The sequence below is a fragment of the Chiloscyllium plagiosum genome, unplaced genomic scaffold, assembly GCF_037043375.1.
Source record: "Chiloscyllium plagiosum isolate Xiang-an unplaced genomic scaffold, Cpla_swu_hap1 HiC_scaffold_38, whole genome shotgun sequence".
In the NCBI taxonomy this organism is placed as follows: domain Eukaryota; kingdom Metazoa; phylum Chordata; class Chondrichthyes; order Orectolobiformes; family Hemiscylliidae; genus Chiloscyllium; species Chiloscyllium plagiosum.
In genome coordinates this window covers 59,769,556-59,797,364 of record NW_028270176.1, presented here as the reverse complement: position 1 = coordinate 59,797,364, position 27,809 = coordinate 59,769,556, and positions in this window count along the sequence as shown.

Sequence of the window (27,809 nt, the reverse complement as noted above, 5' to 3'; positions counted from 1 at the left end):
CCCGCAGCTCTGTGTATAGATATTCCATTCAGCCCTTCGGACTTGCTACACAGGGGCAGATCGAGGCCACTCCGATGGTTAGGTGTAGTTTCAGAAATGTACTTGGAAAATCCAGGGTGGGTCAGGAACAACACCCCCCCCCCTCCCCCCCACCCCCAATCCCTCTTTCCAGGCTTCCCCTCTCTTCTACTTCTGCTCCATATTTGGGTCATGTTGCAGATCCAGATTCGCTGGGAATACAGCCACAAACCTCATCCAGGGTTAACTCAAACAAATCCTCTGCTCTCCCTGAATACAACATTGTACAACACAACTTCCAGGAAAATAAACAGTTTATTTCCAAAACATAACACGTGAAATTAATAAATAGGAACAAGAGTAGGCCATTCGGCCCCTCAAGCTAGCCCTGTCGTGAAATAAGAGCATGGCTGATCTACTTCAGGTCTCAACTCCACTTTCTTGCCGACTCCTGTATCCCTCCACACCTCCCTGGGTTAGGAATTCCAGACATTTAATAATCTCTGAGAGAAGACATCACTTTGCATCTCAGATGAAATCGTGTTCCTTATTTGGTATCTATATCCTCAAGTGTGACACTCTGCCCAGGAATGGCAGCAACTTCTCAACATCTACCTTCTCAAAACCACTCTGTATCTTGTATATTTCAGCAGTATCACACTTCATTCATTTAAATTCCAATGAATAATCGCCTCACCAGTATAGAGATTCTCAATAACTCAACCCTTCCATCCCCGGAAGCGGGCTAAAGCACCAGCCTAGTTACTTGCTGCATCAGAATGCTAACTTCATGTTTCATACGCAGGAAAACTCCAATCACTTTGTACTGCTCCTTTTCTGGTAGCCCTTTTCACTAAATAACAGCCTGCCTTTTGATTCTCAGTGTCATCCACAAACTCGGATGTATATTGCACTCCGCTGCCTCCTTCAGGCTGTCAAAATAGATTGTAAATAACTAATGCCATCGGACTGATATGTGTGGTAATCCAGCAGATACACATTTATCATGGAGATCCATTAATCCTGACTCTCATTTCTATGTGTTGACTAATCATCACCCCATGTTAATACACTGTCCGTCATACTACGTGCTTCTATGTTGTGTAAGAACTTTTATTTTTTAATTCCTTGTGGAATATCTCTGGAAAGCCTGGTGTCTAACAGATCCCCTTTATCAAATCCGCTTGTTACATTCTCAGGCATCTCCAGAAATACTTTGCATGATCTTGCAGGGCAAAGTATAAGTTCTCTTTCCCAAAAATGTGCTGACTCTGCGTGAAGCTTTCCTCAATGTCCATGCTGGCCAGATTTTCCAAACTATACTAATCCCATCTGCTTTCGTTGGGTGCATATGCCTCTAAATGTTTACCATTCATATGTTTGCCCAAATGAGTTTTAAATGTTGCAGCTGTACATAGATCTACCACTATTCCTCTGGCAGTTCATTCCATACACACACCGCCCTCTGTGTAAAAACATTGCCCCTTCATCCCTTTTATATCTTCCCCCTTTCACATTAAACCTATGCCTTCTTTGGCTGAACTCTCCCATCATGTGGAAAAGCCCTTGGCTATTCACTCTATCCATACTTCTCATGATTTTATAAACTTCTATAATGTCAGCCCGCAATCTTCTACACTCCATCTTATACGAACTTCAAGAACAAGCGTTTAAAGATAAGTACTGCAAATTTGAAACTTTATTAAACATGACAATAAAACAATACTCAGCCCAAACTTCATACTGTTATTCGTTTTTCTCCTTATTACAATACCGAAGCAGCATGAAATGTTTACTAGTGCCAATAAGAAGTCAAGCACATGAATTTCTTTGTCTAAAGGGGGTGATGATCTCGACAATGAAAACTTATCTATGGCCAGATCTATATAATACCATATAGTCAACATTACCCCTCCTGGCCTCCCTGTGATCTTGTGTGCTTGTGTCTCCCTCATCTTGCACTCAAAGAGAGAATCCCTTTCCCCAGTCACATCTTAATTTAAACCCGTTTTACATAATCTTCTTTTATCTTTTGTCAAACCCTCTTTTCCCTCTCACCCATTCCCCATCTCTGGATAAGGATTAAAAACCCTTTTTCCAATCATTTTCAGTTCTGAGGAAGTGTCTTCATAGACTTGAAACACTAATTCTGTTTCTCTGTCTCTGCAGATGCTGACAGACCTGCTGAGTTTCTCCAGAAATGAATAGGAACAGAACAAAATTTTAATTAAACAAATAGCTATGGATACTGGAGAAACTGGGAGCTTTGTAGAAGGTTCACTGGACCTGAAAGTTTAACTCTGCTTCACTCTAGAAAATGCTGCAATATCTTCAGCAATTTCTTCAGCAATTTCAGTTTTCTAACAATTTCCAACGACATATGTCAAGGATGCACGAACATCCTGTCCAACATGGAGCGCCGTACACTGGGAACTGAACAGCAGAGCTCTGAATCATGGTCAGGGAGAAAACAGAGGGATGTATGTTGCCTTCAAACACAGAAGATGGCATTACGGCGTGACACCAAGGAATGAATTTCAGCAGAAGGAGACTATGAAACTGGAAGTGTTACCGCAGCAGAAACCAGAGTAGTTCACTAAATACAGGGCTGTTGGGTGAATGGGGCTGAAAAATCTGTTGCTGGAAAAGCGCAGTAGGTTAGGGAGCATCCAAGGAGCAGGAGAATCGACGTTTTGGACTTATGCCCGAAACGTCGATTCTCCTGCTCCTTGGATGCTGCCTGACCTGCTGCGCTTTACCAGAAACACAATTTTCAGCTCTGATCTCCAGCATCTGCAGTCCTCACTTTCTCCCTATTGGGTGAATGGGCGTCGGTTTGAACTGGGGGACCGTCAGTGAAATTGAATTGTAGATATTGCAGCTTAAACTGGGTTTTCAACTGATGCTGCAGATCACAGTAGCAGTAGAAGCAGAATTGTATTCAATGAAAATCTGTTACCTTTCCGTCAGGATAATCCCTCAGTCCACCATTACCATCAAGCCGATCCATTGTTCAGTGACGAGTGTGGGTGAACATGCCAGGGTCAGTACCATGTGCACCTTTATCTGATGACAACCCATTAAAGCTACTGCACTTGACTGGTTACATTCTAAACAGCAGGGCTAACGTCTGGTACAGAGGCAGAAATGATCCCAAGACTAACAAATCAGTACTAAGCTCTTTCATCCTGCCAAATCCAAGCATTGATTTCGATAGACCATTAAGCAACTTACTGGAGGAGAGGACTCTACAAATATCCCCATCCTAAACAATAGGACAGTCCTATACATCTGTTTAAAATTCAAGTACGTGGTATCTGCACTATCCTCAGCTCGACATGTTGAGTGGATGATCCACCTCGCCCTATCATGATGCCCACAGAATCACGGATGTCAGTCTTCAAACAATTCGATTCGCTGCACGTGACATGAAGAAACAGCTGAACACAGTAGAAACGACAAAGGCAATGGGTCCTGACGCCATTCCTGCAATAGGACTGAAGACTTGTGCTGCACAACAAGTCGCGTCCCTGGGGAAGCTGCTTTATTCCAGCTCCAACTTTGACATCTCCCTGGCAATGTGGAAAATTACTAAACTATGTCCAATCAACTTAGAGGAGAATAACTACAATCTGAATATTTACCACCCCTTTAGTCCCACCACGACAGTCAAATTGATGGGAGTTCCTTTGAACAGATCTGTTAAGCATTACAGAAATAATCAGCTCAGTGTGGTTTCCGATAAGTCCCCATGTGGAGATGGTGCTGTTGTGGAATTGTCATTGGATTACTAATACAAACAAGGCTAATGCTTGGGCAGCTGGTGGAAGTTAAAAACAATTATTAACGTATCGACATCTAAATCTGCTGTCAGTAATAGTGATCTTGTGTCCAATGTTGATTGTACACATCGATCTCCTTCCCCAATGTACTTTAAGGAAGTGAAACTCCCGTGCTTTCCTGGTCTGGCCTAAACGTGACTCCAGACACAAAGAAATGTGATACATTTTTCAGTGGTCTCTGCAATGGCCAAGTAAGACACTCATTTGTATCAAACTGCTCCGAGGTCTTAATGGATAAACCAGGAGAGAACACCCGGCTCCAACCTCGGTGTCAGAAAAGGTAATGGGAAACACAGTCTTGATGACCGTGCAGAGACCTCCTTCCAAACATCTAAGAGCTTGTGACAACTTTGCAGAGCTTTCCAACAGACTGCACAGAAACATTAGGAAATGAATAGGCCATTCAACACATTGAGATTTCCCCATGCTAGTTCATGGCCGAACATCTTCTTAATGCAGGTTTACCCATACAATATTCGTGTGCCTTAATGTGTTTAAACATTGTGAAATATAAAATGAGAACTGCTGTACTCCCTTCAACCCATCAATTTTGCTCCTCTATTTAATATGCAGGCAGTTCTCAGATAATGCGTGTCGATTAAATAAAATTTGACTGCAATGTGATTCATGAACCTTTTTCCATAAAGTGAACTCCCGTTCATTGTGACGCGATTCCTTGCCGGGAACCAACTGAACAGCAAAACCTAGCCTCAGGATTCTCTGTCTGCAAAATGTACAATCAATGTGTTCAGCAAAAACAGGAATGCAATCCGCTCTGGAAGCCTTAAAAATGAGCCTGAAACGGGGAATTGTAGTCTACATTTAGAAAGAACGTTATTTCAAACTGTGTGGAGAATCTTGAAGAGAACTGGAATTTTCCCATCGGCATCACGTGTTCAGTCAGCCCCACACACTTTCTGGTGAAGAGTGTGGTGAAAGGTACACTGCTGTAGTCAGTGACTGTAGTTTGAAAGTGTTACATTTAGAGGACATTTTCATTACAATATGTGATTTAAAGATTTATTTTAGACTGTGCTAGTGTGCGTGTTCGACTAAAGTTAATTTTTGATTTTACTGATATTTTGTGGGTTCGTCCCTTACCCTCTTTTTCACATAGACCCCATTATTAATACTGCATGATTTTCTACTAAACGGTGTTGCACAGGAACACAGCTACTGCGTTATTGGAGAACAACCTGGACTGACAGCTGATCTTCTACCTTCACACGATACTCCTGCCCTCTCCCTATCCCTATAATTTCGAGAAATCCTTATTTATATTCAGTGCCTTTGTTTCCACAGCCTGATCTGTGAATAAGTACCCTGGTTCGCCAATCTCTGGGTGCAGACATTTATTCTCATCTCAACGCAAAGTGGTCTGTCTGTATCTAACACAGTGGCCCCTTGTTTTAGACATTCAAGCCAGGGAATTACCATCCCTGCTTCCAATATATCTCGCCCTGTCAGAGGTTTATATATTTCACTGAGATCTCCACTCATTTTCCTAATCGGCATGGAATACAGGTCCAGTCGCCCCAAACTCTGCTCCAACAACAAGCCTATCATCCCAAAGATCAGTCTGGTCATCCTTCATTGCTCTCCCTCAATGTCACGTTTGTCCTTTATTGAGTAAGGAAACCAAAACTGCACACAATAGTGGACAATGTTCGAATAGGCTCTCACCAAGGCCCTGCATAGCTGCAGTAAGATACTCTTACTCCTGTACTCAATTCCCTGATATGAAGGTGAATATACCATTTATCTGCCTACCTGCCTTCTGCTCCTGCAATATTGCTTTCAGTGACTGGTGGACAGGGAGCTCCAGATTCGTTTCAATGTTACAGTTCTCCGCTTGCTGGGTCTATATACACTGGTCAGCGCGCCAATGCCATTCCCAGTTTTGAGTTCTGGCTTCAGAACTGACTGCCCTACATGTACCTAGAGGGCTGTGCAGTAATATACAAAAACGAAGCTTAAGTCCCTTTATAGAACATTTTTCAACCAATCCCGTTTCAAATGAGAGGCTACCATTCTGTTGTTCCCATCAAAGTACACAGCATCTCATCCTTCCTACTGCTCTCCATCTGCCACGTATTTCCCCAGTAATTTCAGTTGTCTCAGTCACTTTGGAGCGTGTTTACATCCTCCTCACCCACTCACATGCTGACATCACTTAGTGCTGTCAGCAGATTTGGGAATATTGCATTTGAGCCCCTCAACCAAATATATGATGTGTATTGGGAATAGCTGGGGCCCAAGCCACGATCCTTGCTATATCCTCAGAGCCTTCCATTTTAAAACAAAAACATTGTTTTATTCCTACTCAGTGTTTCCTGCCAGCTCTGTCCTACGAAAATCATGACTATATATTAGCCCCAGTACCACAGTATGCGAATTCGCACAATAGGCTTGAGGCTTAACCAAAAATCCTTCTGTGATTCCACTCATATGGCATTGACAGCTTCTCCATAATTTTGGTAAAAGCAACTTTCTCAAATATGATTCCCATTTCAAAAATCTCTGTTGACTTGGTCCATGCCCATTAATATCAGTCCGATATTTTCTCTAAACTGTTTAGATGCTAATTTCATTCTATTCCAATTTTGTCACCAGACTAAAGAACCCTAGTATTGCTAGGAAGTTTTCTTTTTTGTTTTGTTTTCCTCTGTGAAGGCATAATGAAGCATTTGCTCCATAGTTCTGCTATTTCCCGGTCCTCAATTATCTCGTATCAAACTGTAAGAAAGCTGCACATTTCTCTCTCTTAATTTTGCCATTGGCATATTTTCAGAAAGGTTCTGTCTTATAAACTTTGTTAAGACAATCTTCAGAAACCTATCAATTCCAATTTTAAGGTACTCTGTGATTGGCCTTCCACAGCCATGCAATCATAGAAGCAAAAACTCTGTACTATCAGAAATACAGCATGGTCTATTTTGCGACAAAATACACGTAGCCGTTAATCTTAGGCATTTCAAATGCACAACCATGTATTTTCCAATGGTTTTGCGTTTGCCATGACAACTCGCCTCTCAAGAAGTGCTTTTAAGACCCCAACGCACTCTGGGTGAAAAGCAATCCTCAAATCCTCACTAAACCGCAAACCCTGCACATTGAAAGTGGGCCCCTTTGACTAAAAGGAACAGCTGCTGTCCATCCACCCTGTCCATGCTCCTCGCAATCCTATGCTTCCATCCCAGAGAACATCCTGGTGAATCTCCTCTTCACCCCCTCCAATGCAGTCACATCCTTCCTGTAATATTTTTCCCAAAACTACACACAGTATTCCATCTTGGCCTCACCAAAGTTCCGCATAGCTCTTATAATCTGTGCCTCAATGAATCAAGCTTATGTTTACAGTCCCCTATGCTTTCCCAAATTGTGTATTAACGTGTCCATCACATTCAGGGATGTGTGGAGAAGCACCTTCTGAGCTTTCTAATGTGCTGCCATTCATTGAGTCCTCTCCTGTCTGGTTCCTTCTTCCAAAGTGTATCACCTCATATTTATCAGGGTGACATTCCAGCTGGCATTGATCTTCCCAGCTGACCATTCCATCTGTATCTTCCTGTAACTTAAGGCCTTCCTCCTCACTGCCAACTAACCGGCCAATCTGCGTATCAAACACAAACTTACTTATCAAACTCCCCACCCCTCGTCCATATTAACAGCTACATCATTTATGAATACCACAAATATTAAAGTTGAAAATCACACAACATCAGATTAGAGTCCAACAGGTTTTTTTTCGGAGGCACTAGCTTTCGAAGCGCTACTTCTTCATCAGGTGATTGCGCGCTCTGATGAAGAAGCAGCAAATCGAAAGCTAGTGCCGCCGAATAGACCTGTTGGACTCTAACCTCTAGTTATGCGATTTATAGCACTGTCCACCCAGTCCAACACCAGCACCTCCGAATCACAAATAATATGGGACACAGCACTGATCCCGGTGGTATACCATTGGACTCTGGCCTCCAGTAACACAAGCAACCATCTACCACCACCTTCTGTCTCCTGCCACAAAAGTTAATTTGGATGAAACTTGGTAAGTCACTAATGAGTCCGACCTGTTCCCTGGTCATTCTGTTCGGCTGGACACACTTGCAGAATATCTGGGAATTCTCCCTAATATTGCCCTGTCAGCAGGTTTCCATGCCCCTATGTTCGTTAGTCCCCGACGCGTGCAGAATTTCCTCCTTATTGCAGCCCGAAATGGTCTGTCCTTTATCCTGCCATTATTTGCCTCAAATGTGGATTAGGCAGCCGGAGAAACATCCTGTTAATTTCCAACTTGTCACATGTTTTGTGAATTTTATAAATTTCACAGTGAACCATCTCTCATTCTTTGAAACTCTAGAAAACACGTGCCGAGTTTCCTCATCTCGCAATCTCGCCAACTGAGGGATTAATGTGGAGAATGTCCATTGAACTTCCTCTGTGGTCAGTATATTCTTTCTCAGATTTGGTCACCAAAACTGTGCTCAATATTCCAGGTACAGTACTCACCAACACGCTGTTAAACTGCTTCAACATGTCTTTACATCTACATTGTGACTCCCTTAAAGGAAAGCAATCCAAACTTTAACTTACCACTTGCATATATACTTCCACATACCCTTCACATTCATTGCATTTGCGAACTCATTGTGTGAGGTCTTATAGAAAGACTTCTGATAATCGAAACTACGCCAATTCTACTGGTTCCCCATAGCTTGTCAAGTATGATTTCCCTTTCAGAAATGCATACTGATTCTCTCCAATGTTACTGTTAATTTCTAAATAACGAATATCACATCCTATATAATCGACTCCAACAGTTTCCCCAGAAATGTCAAGTTAACTGTTCTGCAGTTCTCCACACTATCTCTTCTTCACTTTGAAAATGCTTGGATCCCTACCGTTCATCTATAGTGCTTGGACCACGTTTACCAATGTCCATTTATCTACAACGGCTTCTAGATTATGCAGAATGCAATGGGAAATAGAACACAGTCATCGACAGTGCAATTAATACTTCTATTAGTGGTTTATTTCTGGAGATTTTGTTATGAAGTACATTTGCTTTGTCAAGGTTAGCAATGCTCAATCCAGCTGTATGTTCAAGTAAAGCCTTGCTACTGGTATAAATTTACTTTATATCTTTCGATCCACAAGTCCTATATGATCACTTCGTATTTCTGTGTGATTTTCGGGATCTTCCTCCATGAAAACAGATGCAAAATAACTGGTTATTTGCTTGGCCATTTCCCTGTTATCCATAATAAACTCATCTCTCCTGATTGCAGATTTCCACATTTGACTATGCTTTTTTTTCCCTTTGAAATCTAGATCATAGATTTATGCAGTCTTTGTGTTCCTGTTTGTTTGCATGCGTGTTCACTTTTGGATTCCCTTACCAGTTTCATGGCCTTCCTTTTCTGGATCGTAAATTTCTGAGAATTCTGAGAATTCCACAATGTCTGGAATTCTTCTGAAGTCACTTCCTGTGATTAGTATAATCCTTAATTTATTATGCTAATCATTGTTAAATCACTTTCTCACTCTTGGGTGTTTTACCTGAAATAAATAGACATATTTTTCAGACTTTGCAGTATTTCTATAAATCTCATGCTCCTGACCAGATACATTCAGGAACATTTCAGGAGGACAGAGAAGAAATAGTGGGGGCCCTGGTTGGTAGTTTTGTATTATCGGTAGCCAACAGGTGAGGTCCTGGAGGACTGGAGGGTAGTGAATACTGTGACTTTATTCAAGAAGATCTACAAAGAAAAACCTGGGAACTATAGACCAGTAAACCTGACATCTCTAGTAGGAAAGTTAATTGAGAAGATTCTGAGAGAGACAATATACATGCATTTGGAAAAGAAGGGTGTGAGTATGAGCAGTTAGAACGGCTTTGTGCATAGGGCATCATGACTCACAACTTTGTTAGAGTGCCTTGATGAAATGACAAGTAACTTTGACAAGGACATGGTGGTATAGTCTATATGGATTTCAGTAAGGCCTTCAGTAAGGTTCCACATGGTTGTCTGCGCTGGACGTTTACACCACATGGAATTGAGGGGGAGCTGGCAAATCAGATCCAAAATTTGATTGATTGTAGGAAACATTCGGTACTAGTGGAAGGATGCTTGTCGGCTTGGAGGCCTGTGACAAGTGGAATGCCTCCAGGGTCGGTTCTGGGACATTACTGTTTGTTTTATGCATGTATATAATATATATATATATATTTACATATTGCACATACCTATGATTTAGATGAGAATGTACAGGTATGATTGTAAGTTTCAAGGTAATACTAAAATAAGTGGTATCTTGGACAGTGAGGAAGATTGTCAGAAATTTCAGAAATTTCAGCAGTGACTTGATCAGGTGGAGAAGTGGGCCGAGAAATGGCAAATGGAGTTTAATAGAGATAAGTGTGCGTTCTTCCATTTTAGAAAGTCAAATCAAGGTAGGAGTGTCATGGTGAATGGCAGTGCCTTAAGGAGTGTAGTGGAACAAAGCGACATTGGAACTCAGGTGCACGTTTCTCTGAAAGTGGAGCCGCAGGTAGACAGGACAATGAAAAAGGCATTTGGCACACTGGTCTTCATCAGTCAGAGTTGAGGGCATAATTGTTTATGTCTATTCCTAGTTATTTTATCCTTATATCTAACAAGGGGCAGTGATTTGATGTGAGGTAACAGTTTTCAAATAATGGGTCCCACAATGAAATAAGGATGTCCCTTTCCTTTTAGTGTTCCTGTGGTGTCCTCATCCTCAGGGAGCAGTGAAGACTCGGTTATTGAAGGTATTCTAGGCTGAGCTCGACTGATCTTTGCTGGACAAGAGAGTCAATGTTTATTGGGAACAGACGGGAGACGGATGGTCAGACGGATGAGCTATGACCATTCTGAATGTTGCCGCCGAATGGTCAACTCCTGCCCTACCCCATGTGTTGTTCCCTCAATCCACCACTCGAGACTGTTACAGAGATATACTGCTGCCTCTACCCCTTTTATTGTTCCCTCAATCCACCCGTCAATGCGATTACAGGGTAGAGGTCCATCCCGTTCAACCAGACTGGATCATTACAATGAGATGGGGGGAGACCATTCTGGCCCTCGAAGGAGTTACACAGGAATAATTCAGCTCTTTGAGTGCATTACACATCCCAGGATGAGGCCATTTAAACTTTCTGAACTGCTGCACAGGAACAGGGATGTTTTTGCTAACAGATAGTAGAGATAAATTAGCATTTTTTTACAAAACTGTAACTAGTTTTGCCTCATCAATGACCAATAAGCTATGTCAAATATCTGGATGAAGGGACTGAGTAAATCAAAACTGAATTACTTTGTACAACAAGATGATCATTCAATATATCTTCAAATGGAGATAGTGAATCTGTATTGTGATATAGACAGGGAAGGTTAGTGAGCAAACGTTCAGTAGAAATACTATAACGTGAGTTGTATATTGGCGTTGGGAGGATAGAACAGCAGGAAACAATTTGAATGGAGAGAGATCGCAAAAATCTATGATGCAGATTTTTTTTTAATATTCCTGGTACATGAATCATATGTTGTGGTTCTGTTCCCCGAGCTGGGAATTTGTGTTGCAGACGTTTCATCCCCTGTCCAGGTGACATCCTCAGTGCTTGGGAGCCTCCTGTGAAGCGCTTCTGTGATGTTTCCTCCGGCATTTATAGTGATTTGTTACTGCCGCTTCTAGTTGTCAGTTCCCGCTGTCTGCTGCAGTGGTCGGTATATTGGGTCCAGGTCGATGTGCTTGTTGATTGAATCAGTGGATGCGTGCCACGCCTCTAGGAATTCCCTGGTTGTTCTCTGTTTGGCTTGTCCTATAATAGTAGTGTTGTTCCAGTCGAACTCATGTTGCTTGTCGCCTGCGTGTGTGTTTACTAAGGATAGCTGGTCATGTCGTTTCGTGGCTAGTTGGTGTTCATGGATGCGGATCTTTAGCTGTCTTCCTATTTTCCCTCGGTACTGTTTTGTGCAGTCCTTGCAAGGGATTTTGTACACTGCATTGGTTTTGCTCATGCTGTGTATCGGGTCCTCCGTCCTGGTGAGTTGTTGTCTGAGAGTGGCTGTTGGTTTGTATGCTGTTATGAGTCCGAGTGGTCATAGTAATCTGGCTGTTAGTTCAGAAAGGACTAGTCACACTACCATACATCAAAAATACCATTCCAGACTCCCATTTGCAGCTACAGAATCTCCTGTCTGTTCCCCTCAATATCGAGTCGGATAATTACTTCTGTAGTTATTTTGCTTGCACAACCTTCTACAATGGGATTTCATCATGGAACAGTTGAATGTGGTTGAATTGTTTTGCTTCAGGCAATGGGGAGATTCCAATTAATCCTCACCAGGAATCCTCCATTAGTGGGAAACACGACTAGGCTTTTTTCACTCCCACACATTGCTGTGATGAGCGACAGGGAAACAGAAAGGGAGCAATAGAATGTTCCTCCACAAATAGCCTACATTTTCCATCTGGGAGAAAAAGAGAACTGCAAGTCCTGGAGATCAGAGCTGAAAATGTGCTACTGGGAAAGCGCAGCAGGTCAGGCAGCATCCAAGGAGCACGAGAATCGACGTTTCGGGCATGAGCCCTGAAGAAGCTACATTTTCCATCTGAAAGTTAAATTGGTAACGTTATCAGTCTCACACTGGACTCTGTGAGCTCTTCTTGAACATTGTCCGGACTATATGACTCCATCACATTCTCGGCTCCAGGTCAGTGCGTTATTGCAGAATTAATTCATTAATAATAAATGGCCCTGCTTGTTTTGAAAATGTGTTAATATGTGCTTGCATAATGTAAAAATAAGCGTTTCATGTCTTCACAATATCGGCGTTGAAATAAATATTCTTAAACATATACAATAATTGCTGGAAAAGCTCAGCCTGACTGTCAGCATGTAGGAAGATAATTCACAGTTCAAGATTTCTGTCCAATGACCTTTCCTTTGAACCTGACGTATTCTTGAAGTATTTCCCCAGTTTTATTCTCCCACACAAGAAGAAATATCCATCCGGTATTCACCAACTACACTCTTCTCAAGATCTTATAGGGTCAATAAAACCTCCCTCATTCTCAGGTCGAACTGTTAATTCTTCATAATGTAATGCCTCCTTCCCAAGAATGATTAAAGAGAAACATCTTTGAAACGTTAAGAAAGCAATTTTGTTTTTTTTTCAGTTTAGGCAATTATAACTACACATAATACAACAGATGTAATCTCAGCAATGTCCTGCACTGATGCAGAAATCATCCCTAAGATCATATCCAATACGCCTTGCACGAAACAGAATCATTACATTTACTTTCCAAATCACTTGCAACATCTTCAGGTTAATTTGATGTGATTCATGAACTAAGACACACAAATCCCTCTGTAACACTGAGTTCTAATTCTCCTTGCAGTTAAATAAATTTCTGCTGTTTTGTCTTTTACCCGAAACAGAAAATTTCCATCACATATGTGTTGTACAAGTATTTTTTCTGCTGAAGCTTTGCTCACAGCCATCCTCTGTCTGTATGCGATTGCTTGTTGCTGTGCCCTCCCCCAATCTGTGTGCCATTGCAGACGTTCTGCACTCCCACTGTCTGTATCCCATTGCAGACTCTCTGTCTTCCTCCTGTCTGTATCCCATTGCAAAGGTTTTGCCTTCTCCTGCTTGTATCCCATTGCTGAATGTATGCCCTCCGCGTCTGTATCACATTGCAGACGCTCTGCCTCCCCGTCTGTATCCCAATGCAGAAGCACTGCCCTCCTCCGTCTGTATCCCATTCCCGATGCTCTGCCCCCCCTGCCCCCCATCTGTATCCAATAGCAGACGCTCTTCCCTCACTCATCAAAGTCCCATTGCAGACACTCTGCCCTTCCCCTACCTTATCCCATTGTAGACGCACTGCCCTCGCTCTGCCCTCCCTCTGTCTGTATCCTATTGCAGACGCACTGCCCTTTCCCGTCTGTATCCCATTGCAGATGCTCTGCCCTCACCGTTTGTATCCCACTGCAGACGCTATGCTTCCCCCATCTGTATTCGATTGCAGACGCACTGACCTCCCCCTGTAGCATCCCATTGCAGACGCTTTGCGTTCCCCTGGCTGTATCCCAGTGCAGATGCACTGGCCTCCCCCTGTCTGTATCCCATTGTAGATGCTCTCCACTCCCCTGTCTGTATCCCATTGCAGACAATCTGCCCTATCCCTGTCAGTATCCCATTGCAGACACTCTGCCGCCCCCTGTCTGTGTCCCATAGCAGATGCTCTACCCTCATCCATCTGTATCCCAGTGCAGACTCTCTTCTCTCCCCCGTCTGTATCCCTTTGCAGACGTGCATCCCTCCCCCAGTCTGTCTACCATTGCAGACGCTCTGCCCTTCCCCTGTCTGTATCCCATTGTAGACGCTCTGCCCTTCCCCTGTCTGTATCCCATTGTAGACGCAATGCCCTCGCTCTGCCCTCCCCCGTCTGTATCCCAGTGCAGGCAGTCTTCCCTCCACTGTTTGTATCACATTACAGACGCTCTGTCCTCCCCCGTCAGTAACCCATTGCAGATGTTCTGTCCTCTCCCAGTCTGTGTCCCACTGCAGACCATCTGCCCTCCCCCTGCATGCCTCCTATTGCAGATGCTCTACCCTACCCCCGTCTGTGTCCCATTGCAGACGGTCTGTCCTCTCCTGTCGGTAACCCCTTGCAGACGCTCTGCCCTCCCCCGTCTGTATCCAAGTGCAGACGCCCTGCTGTCTCCTGTCTGCATCCCATTGCAGACTCTCTGCCCTCCCCCTGTGTGTATCCCATTGCAGATCCTCTGCCCTATCCCTGTCAGTACCCCATTCCAGACACTCTGCACTCCCCTGTCTATATCCCATTGCAGATTCTCTGCCCTCCCTCTGTCTGTCTCCTATTGCAGACGCTCTGCCTTCCACCCTGTCTGTATCCAATTGTAGGTGATCTGTCCTCCTCCTGTCTGTATCCAATTGGAAACGCTCTGTCTCCGTTTGACATCTTATTGAATGACTATCCTGGTGCATGAGAAAACTGAGCTCCATCCTGTTCATCCGGTTCATTAGTATATATTTTGTTGAAGAGCTCACACAGATCCCTGAAGAATTCCACTCGTTACAGCTTTCCAAACACAAAATGAGTAATGATCTATACTCTGCATTTCCTGACAGCTACCCAGGGCGCCCCTGCTTCTGCATATCAGCCTGGAATGGTTACATGACGTTCCCCCGTGCTGTGTAATTTATTGAATACTTCATTCTGTTTGGTGCGGCCTGTTTGGTGCAGCCCATTTTGCCGCAGACCCATTTAGGGCAGAACTATTTCAGCGCAGCTCATATTTATTCCTTTTCAGGCTTCGATAAAAGCATTAATCAAAGCAATAAAATAGAAATAATGTTTTTTTCTCTTTAGTAAAAATGGTAGAAAGACCCTTGAGTGAGGATAACATTGACTCAGACGTTTCTTTCAGAGCTAAAATGATAATTGGTCTTGTATTTTTTCCGATTGAAAACATTCATGAAGCTATTGAATTTTTGTCTGATGCGCTTCAAGATGAACTGCATCCGCTGCTGGACTGGTTCGAGGATAACTATGGAGGTAGAAGATTACACAGGGGAAATGGTGGGCGTCCATCGCTTTTTCCAGTTGGAATGTGGAATTTCTATGAAAGAACTTTAAACATTGAGGACAGAAAAAACAGTAATGTAGAAGCTGCCCACAGAAGATGACAGTGCGAACTTGGAGTGGAACATCCAGTTATTTGGAAATTTATTGACATTTACGAAAAGTTCACAGAGGAAGGGACATTTGCTATGAGTATCTCATAGCAGGGCACGATATTCTGTTGCAATTAAAGAAGCAGACTTTAGATTACAAACACTCGTAAGAAGATTTAGCGAGAGAAATGATGTTGTATATTTATGAGTGATTGCCCAAACTTTTGACTAAACGTTATATTTTAGATTTCTTTGCAATTACCTTATTTCTTTATTTTCTTTTCAACATTTTTACTAAAGAGAATAAACATGATTTTTATTTTTAGTACATTCATTAATGCTTTTAACTAAGCCTGAAAAGGAATACATATGAGCTGCGCCAAAATAGTTCTGTGCCTAAATACGTCTACGGCAAAATAGGCTGCACCAACCAGGCCATGCCAAATCGCTCCCGCCAAAATGGCTGCGCCGAATGTTCCTACTCCGGGAAACGTCCATGAGTGGTAAAGATGACCCAGGGATTTTCTGCTCTTACACCTTGTTTTCAGGCAAAACAAAGTAAGAGAGAGAGAGACCAATTGCCTGCTGATTCTGAGGCAAGTAATATTTTTCTCTCTCTCTGTGTGGAAAAATACAATAATGTCAACTGAACACCAAACTGGACTTTGTGCAATCTCCATGCGCACTTTCTGGAATGGATGATAATGAAGTATATGCAGGTGCTGCATTGCTGTTGTTATGCACAGTGCCTTTCATTAGCAAAAAAATGTGCCCGCTTTATAATTTGATGACATGTGTCTGCGTATTTTTAAAAAATGGGTTGATATATTCATAATATTTTTGTTAAGATCAATGCATCTAATTCATAAAATGAGATGTATTGACCCACATGCCAGGGTCCAGGTTGTCTCAGAGCGGCTGCAGAACGTTCTCACCGTGGCTGGGGGTGTGGGTGTGGGAAGCAGCCCGAAGTCATTGTGCACGTTGGTACAAAGGACAGAGTGATGCAGGTAGAAATAGTGATGACATCCTGCAGAGTGATTGTAGAGAGCTAGAGAAAAGGATAAAAGACAGGACCATGACAGTGGTAATATTCAGTTTACTTCCAGTGCTGCGTGCGAGTGACGGTAAGAACAGGAGGATATGGCAGATGAAGGGGTGGCTAAAGAATTGGTGCAGGGGGCAGAGATTTTTGGATCACTGGGATCATTTGTGGGGCAGAGGTGACGTGTTCAGTAAGGACGGGTTGTAGCTGAACTGGAAGGGGAGCAATACCCTGGCAGGCAGGTTTACTACTGCTACAAGGTAGGTTTTCAACTTGATTGGCTGGGGTTGGGGTGGGGTGGGATTCTCAACAGCAGGGAGGGAAGTGCGAGTCTGGAAGGAGATACAGTAATCAGAAATAGTAAAATGAAGAGACAGGTCAGGCTAGACAACGACAGGGAGCAAGGAATGCCTGTTGGATTAAGTTGCAACTGTTTCAATGCAAGATGTCTGACAGGTAAGGCCGATGAACTCAGGGCATGGATATGCACGTGGGACTAGGATATTATATCCATTACATATACATGGCTGAGGGAGGGACAGCACTGGCAGCTTAATGCAGGACTGTACAGTTGCTTTATGCGGGACAGAGATCGTGGAAAGAGGGGACGGGGAGTTTCATTTTTGATTAAGGTGAGTATCACAGCAGTAATCAGAGATAAAATAATTGATGGATCATCCTGTGAGGATTTGTATGGGGAGCTCAGAAATAAGAGGGGAATGGTGATAATATTTGGATTGTACTATAGGCCCCCAAATAGTAAACGAGGAATTATGGGAACAAAAATATGTTGACAGACTGGGGAGATTTGCAGGGCCAATAGGATTGCATTAGTAGGAGATTTTAATTTTCCTAACATAGACTGGGAATGACATAGAATTGAGGACTGAGATGGGGTGTATCTATTAAGTGTGTTCCGAATAGTTTCCTCAAGCAGTAAGTGGAGTGTGCAACTCGGGAAGGGACGAAACTTGACGCACTATAAGATCGAGGGCAGCACAGGTGACTGAGGTGGCAGTGGGGGAGCACTCTGGGACCAGTGACCAGAGTTCTATAATTTTTTTAAATAGTTATGGAGAAGGACAAAACTGTTCCACATGTTCAAGTTCAAAATTGGGGCAAGGCGAATTTTGGTGGAATTAGACAGGAGCTTGTAGGGGTTGGTTGGAGGAGTTTGTTTGCAGGCGAAGGGACCTCCTGCAAATGGGAGGACTTTAAAAGTGAAATGTCTACAGTTCAAGGTCTATATGTTCCTGTGAGAGTAAAAGGCAAGGTTGGTAGGAAGAGTGAACCTTGGATGTCAGGAGATATTGAGGCTTTGACCAGCAAAAAGGAGGCGTGGCTCAGGTCCAGGCAGCTGGGATCGAGGGAATCCCTGGAAGTGTACAGGAGATACAGTAGTTTACTGAAGAAGGAAATCAGGAGGGCGAAAAGGAATCACAAGTTAGCTTTGGCTGAGAAGATTAGGGTGAATCCAAATAGGTGTTTTAAGTATATTAAAGTAAAATGAATAACTAAATGAGAATATGACCCTCAAGGTCCGAAGTGAACATGTATGTCTAGAACCGTAGGAGATTTGCGAGATTCTCAATGAATATTTCTCCTCTGACTTTACCGTGGAGGAATGCATGAAGACTTGGGAGGTTAACAAAGATCGTAGTGCTATCTTGGGGTGAGTCAATATCATATGAGAAGACGTGTTGGATGCATTATAATGTATGAAGGTGGATAAATCTCCTGGTCCTAAACAGATGCATCCAAGAATACTGAAAGAGGCTACAGAAGAAACTACAGCTACCCTGGGTGATATTTTTGCATCATCGTTAGCCACAGGTTAGGTTCCAAATTATTGTAGATTAGCAATTGTTGTGCCATTATTCAAGAAGGGAAGCAAAGAAAAATCGGGGATCTATAGTCCACATCTGTGGTAGGTAGGTTACTTGAGAAGATGAGGAATGAGATATACATGAATTTGGAAAGATAAGGTTTGTATAGAAATAGTTTGTTGACAGATTCCCTACAGTATGGAAACAGGTCATTTGGCCCAACAAGGCCACACCGATACTCCAACAGTAACCCACCCAGTCCCAATTCCCTACCCTATATTTACCCTTGACGAACGCACATAACACTATGGGTAATTTAGCGTGGCCAATTCACCTGACCTATACATCTTTGGATTGTGGAAGGAAAATGGAGCACCCAGAGGAAACACACACAAACATAGTGAGAATGTGCAAACTCCACACAGAGAATCACCCAAAGATGGAACCAAACCCGGATCCATGGCACTGTGATCGAGTACGAGCCACTGAACCACTATGCCACTCTCGCTTTTTTCAACACAGTTCAATGATACAGGTACAAAATCTATTCTGCCCTTCACCCATGATGCACGTTCCAATATCACATACCATGGATAATTTATTCAACACTGAAAATGGCATCTTATTATTATTTATTCGTTTGTTATTATTAATTTTGCTAATTATTATTAATAGTTGTTTTTAGACTGGAAAGATTTCATGGGTTTGTCAGTGGTAGATCATGCCTCTCAAATTTGAGTTTGAGTTAATTAATGAAGTAACCAGGAATGCTGATGAGGGTAGGGCGGTAGACGTAGCCTCTATGGTTTTCAGTAAGGCTTTTGACAAGGGTGGCTGGTCTGGAAGGTTAGACTCACATAGAATCGAGAGGGAGCTGGCAAATTGGACACACAATTGGCTTCATGGTAGTCAGCAGAGGGTAATAGTGGAAGGATGCTCTCAGACTGGGGGCCTGTGACCTATGAAATGCCTCAGGGGTCGCTGCTGGGCCCATTGCTGTTTGTTATCTGTATCAATGATATTCCTGCGAATGCACAAGGCATGATTAGGAAACTTGAAGATGACACTAAAATAGGTGGTATCGTGGAGAGTGAGGAAGTATATCAGAAAGGACCTTGATCAAACTGGAGAAGTGGGCTGAGGAATATTTTGGCAACGTTAGATCAAGGTAGGAGTTTCATTTGATTGGTAGTACTTTAAGGAGTGTAGTTGAGCAGATGGACCATGGAGTTTAGGTCCACCACTCTCTGAAAGTCAGGTAATAGTTAGACATGGCAGTGAAGAAAGCTTTTGCTACAATAGCAAGCATTGGTCAGGATATGGAGGAGAGAAATTGGGAAGTTATGTTGCAGTTATACAGGATATTGGTGATGCTGTACTTGCAGTGCTGTGTTCAGTTTTAGTCACATTGCGATCGAAGGATGTATTTAATTTGGAATGTGTGCAGACGGAATTTACAAAAATGTTGCCAGGACTCAACAGCATAAATTCTATGGAGGGGTTGGACAAGCGAGGACTTTTTTTTGTTTAGAGCATAGCAGAGGGGTTTTATAGAAGTTTACATGGATAGGGTGAATGGACCCAGCGTTTTTTTCCGAGAGTTGGGGAATCGAGGAGGGGAGAACATCAGTTTAAGATGAGAGGGGAAAGAATAAAAGGGAAACTGATGTAAACAGTTTTGCACAGGGAATGAGCTGCCAACGAAAGTGGTTGAAGCATTTATATTAACGATATTTAAACGGCATTTGGACAAGTACATGGACTGGAAAGGACGAGAATGCTCTGGGCCAAGTGCTGGGAAATTAGGTTAGTGTGGTTGGATATTTGGGTCAGCATGGTCCAGTTTGGGCCAAAGACCTTTCTGCCTCTCTCCATGCTGCAGGACTTGATGACTGTACAAATAGAACAGCATTTAGGTTGAACTTTCATTTTTCCTTTGGTAATGAGTTCGAATCGTATTTTGACAATGTTCTTTCAAGTTAATTTTGCAGATATTTTGCTTATCAGTTTGTTATCGACAATACGTGTATGTGTTGGCGTGTGTCTGTGTGTGTGTGTTTGTGTGTGTGTCTGTGTGTGTGTGTGTTTCTCAATATTTTTCAAAGGGAAATATAATGGTACATATTTGCAATATCCTGTCGTCATTCCTCTATCCATAATAGTTTGTTTTGTTCATAGACGTGTTGTTTTAGCAGATTAAAGAAATATGCCTGACTTGTTACTATCACTGACCCTGACACACTCTGAGAACAACATCATTGGCCATATCACCAACCTAATTATAATTATTTTTTTGTGGCCAGTGGGGAGTGGGGCTTGAAAAGGGAGCAGTAAGCCAAAAAAACACGGAGTTATCGACTCAATCAGCCAACGTCAGTGTCGAGGAGTTCGTTGGAGGGGATTCGGAGGGATAGGATTTTATCTATTTAGAAAGACAAAGACTGATTAGGGATAGTCAATATAGATTTGTGTGATGGAAATCATGTCTAATTAATGTGATTGAATATTATGAAGAGGTGACAAAGAAGATTGAAGAATACACTTTGGTGTGCATTGTTTAGACAGACTTCAGCAAGACATTTAATCAGGTTCCCCATCGTAGACAGATTACTAAAATTAGGTTATATGTAATCGAGGAAAAGCTAACCAATTGGATACAAAATTGGATTGACGGTAATGGATTGCTTTCCAGACTGAAGACCTGTGGCCAGCGGTGTGCTGAAAGAATCAGTGCTGAGCTCACTGCTTTTCATCACGGATATAAACAACTTTGATGCGATTATCGGAGGCATGGTTAGTAAGTTTACAGACAACATCACCAAATTGGTGCAGTGGACAGTGAAGAAGATGATCTCAGAATATAACGGGATCCTTCACCATCAATGAGCGAAGAACTGGCAGATGGAGTTTAATTTAGATATTTGTGAGGTTTTGCGTTTTGGTAAGTTAAAGCAGGGTAGTAGCCTGGGGAATGTTGCTGAACAAAGAGACCAAAGGGTGAAGATTCATAGTTCCTTGAATGTGGAGTTTAGTTCGGTAGAGTGGTGAAGAACGTAGTTAGTCTGCTTGCCTTAATCAGTCAGAAAATTGAGTATAGGAGTAGGGGTAGCGCGTTGCGCTTGTACAGGAAGTAGTTGAGGCCACTTTTAGAATACTGTGTACATGACAGTTCACTCTGCTAAAGGGTGGATGTTTTGAAGCTTGAAAGAGTGCAGAAAAGATATACAAGGATTTTCTAGAACCTGAGGTTTTGAGCAACAGGGAAATGGTTGACAGGTTGAGGCTTTTCCCCCTGGACTGTCAGAGGCTGAATGGTGACATGACAGAGGTTTTAAAAAGAGGTAACGCAGCGGCTCAGGTAAGAAAGTCTGGCCCTGAACTCAAGGCAGTATTTGACTGAGGATGACAAAAAGGAGCCTGAACAAATTCGCACTTAATGAGAATTAATTATGACGTCTACACTTTTTGATGTCATTCACGCCACAAGGGAAGATGATTATCATTGGTGGGCATCAATCATCTTAGCCGTGGGACACATCGACAGGAGGTCCTCAGCGTAGCTTCCTCAGCGCAGGCATCGACAGTTTGTCATAATAGAATCCCTACAGTGTGGAAGGAGGCTATTCAGCGCATTGAGTCCAAACTGAGCGGATTAGATTCCCTACAGTGTGGAAACATGCACTTCGGCCCACCGATCCTCCAAACAGTAATCCACCCAGACACATTTCCCTCTGACTAATGCACCTACCATAATGGACAATTTAGCATGGCCAATTCACATGGCCTGCACATCTTCGGACTGTGGGAGGAAACCGGAGCACCCGGAGGAAACTCATGCCGACAAGTGGGGAATGTGCAAACTCCACACAGACAGTTGACAAGGCTGGAATCGAACCTGGGACTCTGGTGCTGTGAGACAGCAGTGTTAGCTACTGAGACACGGTGCCAGCAGAAGAGGGGGCATTCACTGACTTAAAAAAAATCAGGACAAGTTTTCCCTCTTAAAACAGTCTGTGACTATGTTCAGCAAGACTTGGACAACATTCAAGACGGTGCTGTTAAAGTCTGGGTAACATTTATGTAACAGCACAGCACATTTCCACAGTAAAAGGAGGAATTCATTCAGCACCTCAATCTGGTTCCACAAGAATGTGGCGAAGCCATTCATCCCATCAAGACTACTGGGCAAGAAGAAGGATAGCCCATTCAGTCCCTCCTGCCTGTATTACAGGAAGTCCGGGAGTCTGCTCTCTTCCTCATGTAACATACATGGGAACAGAAAGAACCAGTTCACATCCGGAGTCACTTAAAAAGGAGCAGGAAGAGGTTATTCAGCTTGTCAAGTCACGAGCACAGGAACAGGAAAATGTCAGAGATATTCCAACATCACAAACAAATGGATCAGGGGCTGCACAGATAGACTGCTCCAAATTGATCCACATGTCTTAAGTACTCATGGTATATATGTGTTATATTAACATGGTTTTCTGGCAGTCGGAATGAAGCCAACAGTTTTTAGCCATTTTCCAAGTTATCTTCCATCTCCAAGAAGACAGACCCATGGTCTCCGTGGAGGTCAGAATCCACTAGGGAATAACTAACTGTTTCAGAATGAAGGTATTTTGGCTGCTGACAGTATTGTGTACAAAGTGACATTCAATGCAGTGTCACACAGTATCTGTGCATTAAAGTGTTCAGATTTCATTCAGAGCCTGTACCTCTCTGTCAGACGACATGGGGGCTCTGGAGATGCATGTAAACTGTCGTGAATCAAACAGCCAATGAAAAGTATGAAATTTTCACCCTATTCATAATGTGTTTCTGTCCATAACGGTCAAGCTTCAACTTCTTATTCTCTCACAGTGCTTCAGATTAAACGCATAGTTACTGCTGACTCTCCTCATGGTAACATCATGCCAGTGTTTACTCTGGTCAAACCACTTTGCACTCTCTCAGTGACAAAGGGATCATTGTTTATAAAGTAGACCAAATCTTTACACAACGCACCAAATACTCTCTCAACAAAACACGATAAGTGGGAAAGATATTCTAACTTTTGTACTTCAATAGTTTTGCCTGAAGAGCCATATATCGTTTACTTCTTCCCCCCGTGTGAATTGTGTCAGTGACTTATGACCAAGGACATAGAGGTAAAAACAATGACTGCAGATGCTGGAAACCAGATTGATCCTGCTGCCACCCATCATTCCTTCAGTCCAGAGAAAAACAGTATTCTTCTCGTATCTCCATTCCCCAAATTTTAGTCCATGTGGTATATATTCCACCCCTACCTACCCATGGACGCTAACATTCTCCATTCACCTGTATTCAAACATGTCAAGCGTCTTCTAAAAATACAAATACTCCACTCGCATTGATTCTCAACTGTCGACGTCACAATGCACAATCTCCACAAACCAATTTATCAAAGATCATTTCCCTTCCTGAATCTAGGCCGAATGTATCAAATCATATCATTATTTTCCAAGTATCTAGTTGTCACGTTCCTTATAAAAGGTTCCAATATTTTTTTTCTCACAGCTGACATAAAGCTATTTAGTTTTCTGTTTTCCCTCTCCATCCTGTTTTAAATATTTAAGTTTACAATAGTTGTTTTCCAGTCTGTCGCATCCTTTCCAAAATCTAACTAGCTTTGAAGAATAATCAGTAACTCTTTCATTAGTTGTGTTCTCATCTCCATCATTCTGTGATGTAGCTCATCAGATGCAGCGACTTATGAAACTTCAAATCAATTAGATTTTCAATAACATACTCTTCATTAATTCTGATTTCCTGCATTTTCCCATTTTTACCAATTACTCTGTTCTGTAATACTTTTGGAAGTTAGATTCTGGAAGTACCTTCCTCTGTGGAGATGGAACCAATGCATTCCTCTCAGCAGGCAGGTGGTTTCTGACCGCTTGTGAATACATTGGAGGACTGCCCTTCAAAAATGGTGGATATACTACCCATTGCTGCCTGTAAAGTTCCAGAATCAATCCAGATAATTCATCGTGAGTGTCAGCACAGTCCTGTCCCTGGTGTGAGACTACACGTTATACTGAAGGAGGGGATACAGCTCATTGACCACCTCAAGTTTGAGACAAGCTGATTTTTACACTTTACACCTGAATGGGTGCAGCTTAGACAAATGTTCCTGGAAATCCCAGAGAGTATAGTACAATTCCCTGTTCCTCCCAGTTTACACAGCTTCCCTTCTTTGTAGTCTCAGCTCCATTTGTTTACCAAGTACCCAGGCACACTGTAAATACAGTATTCAGAGTGGGATCCCCAGACCCTCGTGATTCCCTGAATGAATCCAGTAGCTGACATCACAATCCTGAGAACACCATTCACAGTCCCTCCACTGACTTTCTGGATAACAGCAGGAAGTCAATTCCCCACACCCATAGTGCATCCATTCAGTGTTGAAAATGCCTCGGTCTCCTCAGTTTCTCTTCCTGGTTGAGAAAGCTCTTACATCTCCAAACAGTCGCACAGTAACAGATCCTCTCTCCAGTTGACAATGGTACATTACGTTCTTAATATCTCAGCGACTATAAGTATTGCTGATGGAGTTGATCGCCACACTCAGAGATGAGGCAACATAACTCACGGTAAGCAGGGGCATCCAATAATAAATATGATATTCAGGAATATGTGAAAAGGGGAAATGCTAGAATAACTTCCCATTCTGTTTTCCTTGCAGTCCATCATCAGCAATCCTTTTCCTTGCTTTTCCTTTCTCTCTCTCTCTCTCTCTCTCTCTCTCTCTCTCTCTCTCTTGCTGAAACCTCCCGCTCACCCTTCCAACCATCCCTGATATAGTAATGTAATTTCTCAGTTGCATTCAGTTTTGATGGATTCACTGAACTCGAAACGTTATTTGTGTTTCGTCCGACAGACTGCCATACCTTCTGAGGTTTTCCAACATTCTTTCAGACGGTGGAGAATTTTATTTCAGATCGCCAGGATCCGGATTTCCTTGGTTATTTCACCTTTAACTTTGTTGTTTCGAGGTATGCCAGCATCACTTGCAAGGGCAGCATTTGTTGTCCATAATAACTGCCCTTGACCACGCGGCCATTTATCAAGGCAATATGGACGCAACCATATTGTTGTGGATATGAGGTGACACTTAGTTCAGACAGGGCAAAAATGTTAGGTTTCTTTACCAAAGGTTATCAATAAAATGAGAAAAGAAATCTTGATGGCTTATGGTTGCCATGAGTAAAATTAGGTCTCATTCCAAATTTTGTCGTTGGAATTTAAATTATTCATCGACTGTGGTAGGATTTCAGACAATACTTTTAGAGTCATAACCTGTGCCTTTGAATTATGCAGTCAGTGACATTATTACTCTGTTTAAGAGTCCCTGTTGTGAAGTAAATGTCGAGACAAGAACAAGTTTGTGATCAATCTATTTGTGTTTGGAAGAGAGGTCAGAAGAGAACTGAAGCCATAAAATCTGTCTTAACGAAGGGGTAGATGATGGCAAAGTCAGCAACAGAACTCATCAGAGCTGGAGATTTGGGATATTATGAAGGTAGGTTTCAGCCGGTTTGATCACAGAGAGAATATGGAGACAGAAAACAATTCACGGTAAAAAGGAGACTCAAGGCTCCGAACAGTCTTATTCCTTCTTATTCCATGTTTTTGAGTAAGTAGTTTGGAAATGCATGAGAATGAAGTGGCGTTTGTGATTGAAAGTTTATGTATTTGTTAAATATAATCAACCAGAATAGCAATAACATTCTGCAACATTTATACAATCGACAGAGATAGACTTACCAGGAACACCAATAATAGCGAGGGTGGGATAGTAGCCAGCTTGAATAATCATCAGTACGACTCGTATCCGCAACTCTAACCATGGCCAATCCTGAGAAAGCCAGTAAAGACCCCAGGATAAAGTCCTGTCCATTGTTGGAACACTCCAGTCTAATGTTCTCAAATTCAAATCCATTGTTGGAACATTCTAATGTTCTTAGATTCTGATTTCTCTCTCTTTCTCTGTAGCTGCTGATCCCAATCTTGTTGAGGTTGACTCTGTCCCGAATACTATGGCATAACAAGTTGAATGAAGTCCCTAATTATCGAAGAGGGAAATCCTCCAGTGACCCAGTTAGGTCCAGAAAGACTGATATTAATCACAGTTACTGAACAAACAGCTCCAGTTAACTCTGATATATCACAATATTACTTGGTGTTGTTGGGATTTTGATATCGCTGATTATTGGGCTAATGCCACATCTCCAATTTTAAACATAGAGGTGAGGGGTGAGATAATGCTTTCTCTTCACAAGCTCGATGATTCTACTGTGTTTTGGCAAGGTAGGAATTGCTGGGCTCCTGAGTCCGTCTGTGTCTCATCACCGGGCCTGCTGCATCTTTTCGTTTTATTTAATTATGTTTAACTTTGACATTCATCTGTCCAGCAGTAAACGGCTTAGGTGGGTTTAGGCATTTTTAGATTCACCTACACAGCTATAGACGGTGTAGATATAGTCCATTCCTTTGTGTTCTTGCAGCCGTGGCCTGGTCCTGTGGAGTGATGGTCAAACTCCCACAGAACCAGGATTCTTAATTTTACCTTTCGCCAGTTATTCGGGGTCTCAGTAGGGTTTAAAGGCAGTACATCTCTCCCGGCTTCTACACACTCTGTCTGAGATTTCTCTCAGAACTGTCTTTTGATGTTCTTGGAGAACTGCATGTGAGACAGTATTTTTCCTGCATTTGATTTATGACATTTGTGTGCATATTGGATGATACCATATTGGAGCAGTTATTGTATACTAGTTAAATAAACTATTATTCTGCTAAATTTTCCAACAGAATTACGTTATTGCAAGTTCTTCTTCCTTTTGTTGTCTTTTATCGACAGTGTTCGAATAAATTGTGTTTTGCTTAATGTCGAATATTTTGACCAAGTATATCCTACCTGAAACACAGCACGTCACATTTACCAGTGGAATGGGCCGAGCTGGAGGAGTGATAATCATGTCAGGAATTTTATCGGATACTCAATCCACCTCACGGAACCAGTCTGGACACGTATCAGCCCAGATGAGGCAACTGATCAACATGAAGCACTGCGTAGACCAGGCTAGTGTACTGCTCAGCAATCTGTTCAGAATCGAACACTGTTTAGAGCTCACCAATTCACTACTTATGTGTCCAACAGTGCAGTGATATATAAACTTGGACGAGATAATCTGTTCAGCAGAGGACGCTGTGCAGAACACACAAAGGCATTGTTCTATACACGCGGACTGGATATCTGTGCAGCATGGGGAGCTGTGCAGTGAATAGCAGTGAATTTATCTATTAATCTGGAGCAGTT